The sequence below is a fragment of the Chionomys nivalis genome, chromosome 7, assembly GCF_950005125.1.
Source record: "Chionomys nivalis chromosome 7, mChiNiv1.1, whole genome shotgun sequence".
Classification (NCBI taxonomy): Eukaryota; Metazoa; Chordata; class Mammalia; order Rodentia; family Cricetidae; genus Chionomys; species Chionomys nivalis.
The window spans coordinates 94588141-94596524 of NC_080092.1; positions in this window are offsets into that span (position 1 = coordinate 94588141).

Here is an 8384-nt window from a genome sequence, read left to right on the forward strand (position 1 = left end):
GGAGAAGGCATGCTGCCAGTGTTTTCGCTTGTTCATCCATGCAGCCATCTCTCCATCCGCCCATCTATTCATTTGTCCATACCCCATCCATCCATCCATCCATCCATCCATCCATCCACCCATCCACTCATCCATCCATCTTTCTATCCCCCATCCATCTACCCACCCACCCATCCATCTGTCCATCTTTCCATCATTCATCCATCCAAACATACATACATACATACATACATACATACATACATACATACTTCTATCCATCCATTCATCAACCAATCCACCCATCCACGTACCAACCCATTTCTTCATTCAACCATCCACCTACTCATCCACTCATCCATCTGCTCATCTATTCATCCAACCATCTATCTATCTACCCACCCATCCATTCATCCATTCAGCAAACATCAGTTGTATGTTTCATGCCAGGTACCACGGTCCCATCATAAACCCTGGCTTCTTCATGGGCCATCATCCTTGCCACCATGGAGTGTACAGCCTGGTGAACAATATGGACAGTGAACAAGCATTAGCCCAGGACACCTCTGATTTGCATTGTTGGCAGAGGCATGCGAAGAGGTAAGGAGCTGTAGGATTGTTACATCAGAGAACATGAGCTTAAAGAAGTCCTCAAATAGAATTACTCCCCCCGCGTTTCATCTTTCTGTCTGATGTAACTATTCCTTCCTCCTCCAGGTTCTGCCCTTTGACCTCCTGGGCTGCTTCTATTCTGCCTGTCCACTTCTGCAGTACAAGCTACTGCTTCAACAAAGCTAAGGCTGGAAGTGCAAACACCCCACTTTAGATATGCCTGTCACTAAGTGGTTGTATGGCCCTGATTCTCCAGACACACCCTGTCCTGTGCTGCTCTGGGGCCCCTCCATACCCCTTTCCTCCCATCGCCTTACTCTCCCAGGAAGCAGGCCCACTGCTTCTGGAGACAGAACACAAGAGGTTAGATTCCACCAGTTCCATCTCACGAACATGTCTCTACCTCTGTGTGGTGTGCCATCAGCATCAGGACCAAGCACACAGGGTGTTGTGATGCTTCAGCAGACCGCCCTCACACATGTATTATCTCCCTCCGCAGACACACGACATGAAGGTGGCTGTGCTCTATTTTATGTGGCATTTAATGTCACACCCTTGCTGCTCGCACTTCCAAATGGGACAAAGCCATTCAAAGGACCTGTTAGAACATAGATAGCTGGACCCTTCCAGAAAGCCTGGCTGTATTGGTCTAGAGCTGAGCTTGGGAATCAGATTTCTAGCAAGTTTTCTGAGGATGCTGCTATATCAACTACTTGGATTTGATTGGCAGAGGAGTGGAAACCAATACCTATTTGAGTGCTACAATGTGCCCACTGTGTTAGGAAACTCGATCACAGTACAGACAAGTGGTCTCATTAGTGTGTATGTGTGTCTATGCATTTGTGTGTGCACATGAGTATGTATGTAGGCACACATGTGCCACAGCAAATGGGTGGAGGTCACAGGACAACTTGCTGGAGTGGGTTCTCTCTATCAAGTGGGTTCCAGAGATCATACTTATGTCGTCAGGCTTGGCAAAAAGCACTTCAGGGACCCCTCTTCTGGTCCAATGCCTGGTTTTCAAATGGATTGGGGGGATTGAATCTGGCACTTCGTGTTTGTAAGGCAAGCTCTGTACAGACTGAGCCATCTTGCTAACCACTCCTCTGCCCTTTTAACAGATGAACTTGTCCATGCTCAGGGAAATTGTGTGGCTCCCCTGAAGTCATGTGGCTCACGGCAGAGCCTGGTCTTGAACTCAGACCTCTGAGAGGGTCTACCCAGGCTCTACTTTCACTTTGGGGATGGAAACAGTCCCAGTAGGAGGAAGTCATCAGGAATGGCAAGAAAGAGATCTGCCTGTAGGTGATGTTAACTAGAAATGACAGAGACACATGCCAGGAGACCCCAGGGAGACTCCTCTGACAGCAGTCAGGACAGTACCCCGGCCACAGCCTCCTGCAGTGTCTCTCTAGGGCTACCAGGAGATGCTCAGATGTTACATGGGGCAGCTTCCCGTGGTGGAGATACCCAGCTGTGCTGCCAGGAGGTCAGCTACTGCCCACCTGAAGGGACCACTCAGCCATGCACACTTGCTGCATGCTACCATTTTGATAAACAAGACTCACACATAAGAGGGGTCAAGAGCACCCCTCCCTAAATCTATTACAGTTCTTGGCAGTGAGTGGAGAAGGCAGGAATGGGGAATTGGTTAGGTGTGTAGTTGGACTCCAATATTCCTTGCCTTTCTTCCATTGGTAGAGCTCGGGTGCACTGGCCTGAGCCGTGGTGAGTTGGTGGTCACAAGGAGAAAACTGGGCACGAGTAGACCCCAACCTCTCTGCAAGTTCTTAGCCCACTGGCCAGTACTAAAGCATCCTTGGCCACCGTTGGTGGTTTATAGGAAATCCCCTGTGGGATCTGGGCCTTCTTTCCCACTCCCTTTTCCCCAACCCTTTCCTCTGTAGGGTGGAAATGGAATGTGTGGGTAGCCAGTTCTGGAGAAGGGTGAGACCCTCTCTTCTTCCCTGAGGACTGCTCAGCCAAAAATAAAACATCTATATCACACACACACACACACACACACACGAGCACATACACACATGCACTTGCTTGCACACAAGCACACATACATACACACTCACACCGATGCACACGACTCAGAAACCATCAAGAAAGGGGGATCAGAAAGAGTAAGAGCCAGAGTATGGGGAGGACCAACACAAAACAGTGTATAAGGTTAAGCCAGTCAACAATCCAACAGGAAGGGAGAATGGGGCTCATGGGCTTGGAGTTATTGATGAATAACAGCTTCTAGGAGAGAGAGAGAGTCGATATTATTTAGGATGTGGTCCCTAGTAGGTCAACCATGCTCTAGTGTCAAAGGTTACACCAGTGGACAGGCCCTCACCTGTGAATACAGGGGTAGCACAAACTGAACTCAGTAAGAAACAATAAAGGGCATGAAGATGGAAGGGACAGTGACCAAAACACATGGTCTACATACCTGAAATTCTCAAATAGTTAATAACAGTGCGGCATACATCTCAGACCACTTGGCCATCAGTTGAGCAGAGACCACAATTGCCTTTTGTTCATTGATACATCCGGTCAAAGGTCAAGAACACACCGAAGAAATGAGCCTGGGTAAGGCATGCTCTGCAGTGGGGGTTGGCTAACACCAGATTGTGTGTGTGTGTGTGTGTGTGTGTGTGTGTGTGTGTGTGATTCCAGACAAGATGGAATTTGGAAAAATATGTTTTCCTCGTGAAAAATCAAGAGTCTCCTGGCCCCTGTGAGTGGCCCCTCCTCCTCCCTCAGCAAAGATGATGGAGAAGAGCAAGTTTCATCCCACAGAAGGGCATCCGCCTGTCTCCCACATGGAGACGGGATTGAAATAGCTTTTTCGGATCTTCCAGTTAAGCTGTCACCTGTGTGTCCCCCCTCCCAGCTCTCCAAGGAGCCCCCCCCCCCCATAGCAGTTATCTGGGCTCTGGAAGAACAGCTCTATCTCAGCCGTCTGCAGCTGTCTCTGTCACAATAGAGAGGCGCAGGGCCCCGAAGACAGCCCACAGCTTGGGAGAGACAGGCTGAAGTGCGCACGGTGCAGGCGGGGTGGGGAGACTGTGAAGCCCTGCTGGGGCCGTCCTTCACATGGTCAGCCCTGTCTGGGGTCCTCTGGGGTCCGGGGGCATGTTAAGGATGCAGCTGTCATGGGGCTGGGGACGAGAGTGATCACAAGATGACACAGCTTAGAAAAGCTTCACTTTGAGGTAGGAAGGTAAATGCCACTTCTGGGCCAGCGCCGCTCCCTGGACTGGGAACGAGATAATGAATTATTACCCAAGGAAATGAAACCTCTAATAAATTCAAAAGCAAAGCTGGGGGAGGCTAAACTCCATTTTTACGAAGGAGCTTGTGATTTATAAAGTGTCCGTTCCCTGGGTCTCCTGGGGCTCCATCAACTCTCGCTGTCCCTCCCTGTCTCCCCTGCAGGGAGGCCTCTGCCCTTTCTGGACATACAGCCCCCCAGATTCAAAGCCCCCAACTGCCTCTTCCCTCTGATGCTCCTTTTACTCTCCCCCGTGTGAACTACTCTCACCCCAGTGGGAATTTAAAACCTGAACACAGCTGAAATTTGGGCCAATTGGTTTCGAGAGCTCAGTCCCCAAGGATTGGCCACTAGGAAATCTGTCTTCCTTAGGAGTCCATTCCGACCTTTGAGCCAACAAATTACGAGTAGAACCAGCTCAGAATAGGCAATCAGGCTCCGGGGTGCAGTGCCGGCTCTGGGCGGGTTGCGGCTCAGGCAGGGGCCGCTAATCCACTTTGAGTCTCAGTCCCAGCCTTTTCCCTGTTTGGCGAAGCTGGCTGGCTACGTTTTCCTCCCGTGTGTCACCTCGTAATACCTTTCAAGCTCCTTTCTGCAGACACTGACCCCTCCATCCCTTCCTTGCCCAAAGCCATCAGACCCCTGCTGTCTGACCTCATTGCCCGTTTCCGCGGCTACCAGACTCATGATGTCATAGGCCTAGGCCTGTGAGTCTTCAGGTAGGTGGGACCAGAGCAGCAGGTGCCCGGGAAGACAGAAACAAAGACCTTGTTTTCATGCTGTCAGGCTCAGAAAAGTAGAAAATTGGGGGTGGTGTGTGGGGATAGAAACGGAGTCTGGATGGGTCCAAGGTCATTCTGCAAGCAGGTCGAGTTAACATTGCTGAGCGCCGCTTTCCCAAACGCCTATGCAGCCTCCACGCGTCTGTTTGAAGAGCTATAATTTAGAAAGCCGCTCCATCCTGATGGGAAGGATGCCAAAGGGTTCTAGGACCCAGTTTTTCCCGTGATACTCAACCTCTCACCCACTTCCTAACAGACATGTCTCCGAAACCCCCGAAGCCCTCGATGTCTGACGTCATCACCCTTTCTTCACCTCTAGGTGGGTCCAGCCATGCCCCCAGATCTAGGGGGAAAAATGGCTCCTTCAGAGGGGTTGACAGAATGCCACCTGAGTTCTATGGGAAGCCCTAATGCCAAGTGACTTTCAGGATGGGGCTCGGCTGGGACTCAAGGCTGGGCTTTCAAGGAAGATGGAACACCTCCCCACAGTGTGGTTCCACTAGGTGATGCCTGGTGCTATTTTTTTTTTTTTTTTTTTTTTTTTTTTTTGTAAATATCAGGTGCCAAGAGGAAAACACAGTTTCCATTTAGAAACAAAGGCGCTGGCAGGCCTTCCCCAGTGTGCAAACCCCACTGCACTGAGTTTCTGGTAATTTACCCAAAGCCTGAATTATTTAGATAGATTGAGCTCACATGGACTTCAGGTGTCCCAATTACCTGGGTGATTTGCATGTTTACGAGTGAGGGGGACTGAACACTAGCTCAAAGCAAATTCCAAATTCAGACTTGGGAAAGGAAGTCCTGGAGGTCCTGGCCCCTGCCCCTTTCTACCCCACCTGCAGTGAGCAGGCCAGGAACCCCTCCCCCCCCAACCAGAACAGGCAGCATCACCGGCACTGGGCCAGCCTCAGTTTCTCCTTCTTGCCATTCTTGCAAAGGTAAGATGGCTCCAGGTAGGGAAGGGAGAAGAAAGCTCCATTTGATCCTATCGATTGCCCAAACTGAAGAAAGGAAGGAAAGAGGGACCCCACAGTCCTTCCAGGAGGCAAAGAGTTAGTCCTCTAATTTAGTCTGCGGGAGCAAGGCAAGGGCTGGAGCTATTTTCAACCCTGAGTGAGCCTACAGAATGCTTGATGCTGGCCGTGGTTGCGGAGAAGCCTGAGAACATGGGTGAGTGTTCATGGCCAGAACTTCCTGGGTATATAGGATCTGCCTCTTGTCATGATGGAACTCCAAAGGCCACAGGGGCTCCCCCTTATTCTCAGTTAAAGCACCCACCTCCCGACCACACACACACACCCCCCATGTACTTCTCAATTCCTTAGCTGTGGCCCTTTCTCCCTCCCTCTCCCTGATCACAGTTCCTACTGGGCTTCACGCTGCACCTGCAAATTCATGATGACCTTTTCAGAGCTGGACCAATTACACTCAAATAAAATGGCTTAAGCACCGGAGAGACGCATGTTTAAATTGTTGTGGTCGAGTGAGTAATCGCCAGCGTTGGGAAAGTGCCAACACCCGGCCCCTTGCTGCTTTCACCTAGAGAAGCTTTCAAACTGTTGGTGCCTGAGCCGTGCTTCCCAGAGAGTGTGATTTAGTTGGGATTGGAGGCGATGGAATTTATATTTTTTGATGTTCTCTCCAAGTGAGGACTGGTGTGATGGCTCCATGGGTAAGTGGTGGCTGCACAGCATGTGGACCTGAGTTGCAATCCCCAGAACCCCGTGGGGGAAAAAAAAAGCAAGTATGACAATATTCCCGGTGCATGGTGCAGAAGAGGAGGCTCCCTAGGACTTGCTTGGCCAGTTAGCTTATCCATTTTGAAACTCTAGGGTTAGTGAGAGACCCTGCCTCAAAAAATAAAGTGGAGAATGGAGAAAATGAGGAAGACACCTAATGTGACCTCCACGCATGTGCACCCCCACGCATACACATACCCCCTCACACACAAACACACACACACACACACACACACACACAAATGTGGAGAGGGTAATGACTTCCCCAGACTATTTAACCATCTCTGAAACTCTATTTAAAAGTTTGGAAGCGCTCATCAGTAAGTCTTTGCAGCAACACTGATCAGGTTTGATATGCCGCTAATGGGATCAAGACACACATTCTCTCTGCCAAGCAGGCCACCACCTCAAAGCCAAACAGTCATGAGAAATTTACACATGGGTATGACGGCAACCGGTCTAAGTGAGAGCCAGTCTGAGCAAGTGTAGCTTGCACCACCTCCGGTCTGTTGTGTTTGTGGAGTGTTTACGCAGAGTGCACATGCACATGGGCTTGCACAGAGAGGCCAGAGGACATTAGCTGTCATCCTGCCTGTGATCGCTCTCCACCTTACCCACTTAAGCCAGGATCTCTCACCGAGTCAGGAGCTAGGCTGGCAACCAACAAACTCCAGCTACCCTCCTGTCCCTGCTTCCCTCCTAGGGTTGTGATTACAGGTACACATGCCACCATGCCCCGTTTTTACATGGGTGCTGGGGATTTGAACTTAGGTCCTCGTGCTTGCACAGCAATCACCTTTATCCACAGAGCCCCTCTGGCACTCAAAGTCTTTGCTAAACTGCTGTGTAGTTGAAGAAGATTGTAGTGGGGAGCAGTAGTGACTATTTCTTGAATGTCTTAGCGCACCGTGAACTATGTGCTAGGAAATCTGTGGTGTTTTGAATGGGAAATGCCACCCCTTCCTATAGGCTCAAGAATTTGAACACTCAGTTCCCAGTCGGTGGCGCTGTTGGGGAGAGGTTTAGGAGGTGCAGCAGCCTTGCTGGAGCAAGTGTGGCACTAGGGAACTGGCTTTGGGATTATACAGCCCTGCTCGGTTTGCATTTTGCTCTCTGTTTCATGCTTGCGGCTGAGGATATGAGTTCCCAGCTTCATGTTCTTACTGTTCTGCATGCCTGCTGCCTTGCCTCCCACCATGATGAACTCTGGAACCTTAGGCCAAAAGAAACCCTTCCTTCTAGAAGCTGCTTTGGTCGTGGTGCTTTATCCCATCAACAGAAATGTATGCTGACATTTTATCTGTTCTCTCCAGTCACATGTCAGCTGGGTATCATATTCAATTTTTAGATGGGGAAACTGAGTCTTGACCAGAACAAGAGCTCTTGAGTGCTGGGGGACTATTTTCTACCAGTTTCATGTTTCTAAAAAAAAAAAAAAAAACTTTTAGAAAATTTTTATTTCTTATGTTCATGTGTATGTGTTTGTGCACACATGTGTCGCAGCATGTAGATGTCAGAGGGTGACTTTAGCCAGCCAGTTCTTTCCTTCTGCCATGTAAGTTCTAGGGACAGAACTCAGGTCATCAGGTTTGGTGGCAAACACCATTACCCACTTAGCCGTCTTGCTGGCCCAAGACTGATTGTTTTTATGTTTCCTGCAAGCAGGGACCCAACTGTCTTTGCTCTGAAGGCTATAGAACTTTACCTGGTAAACAGCTTTGGGAGATATGCTGTCGCCCTCTGAGCAGAAAGTGGCAGGTTTACTGTCCGTGATGAAAGACACAGAGTCCCTAAGTTCAAGGCTCCACTCTTGTTCCATTGTCTACACAGGTACCAGGCTTTCTGTATACAGTCTGTGGGAACTGTGGCTGGAGGGACAGGTGCACAGACAATGCCATCTGGATACCACGATGGGAGCTGCAATCTCTCCTTGTGCTGAGCCTTAAGTGTCTTGTTTTCTGCAGGTGTCTGTGACACAGCAGGACCTCGGCTGCCTTGTGG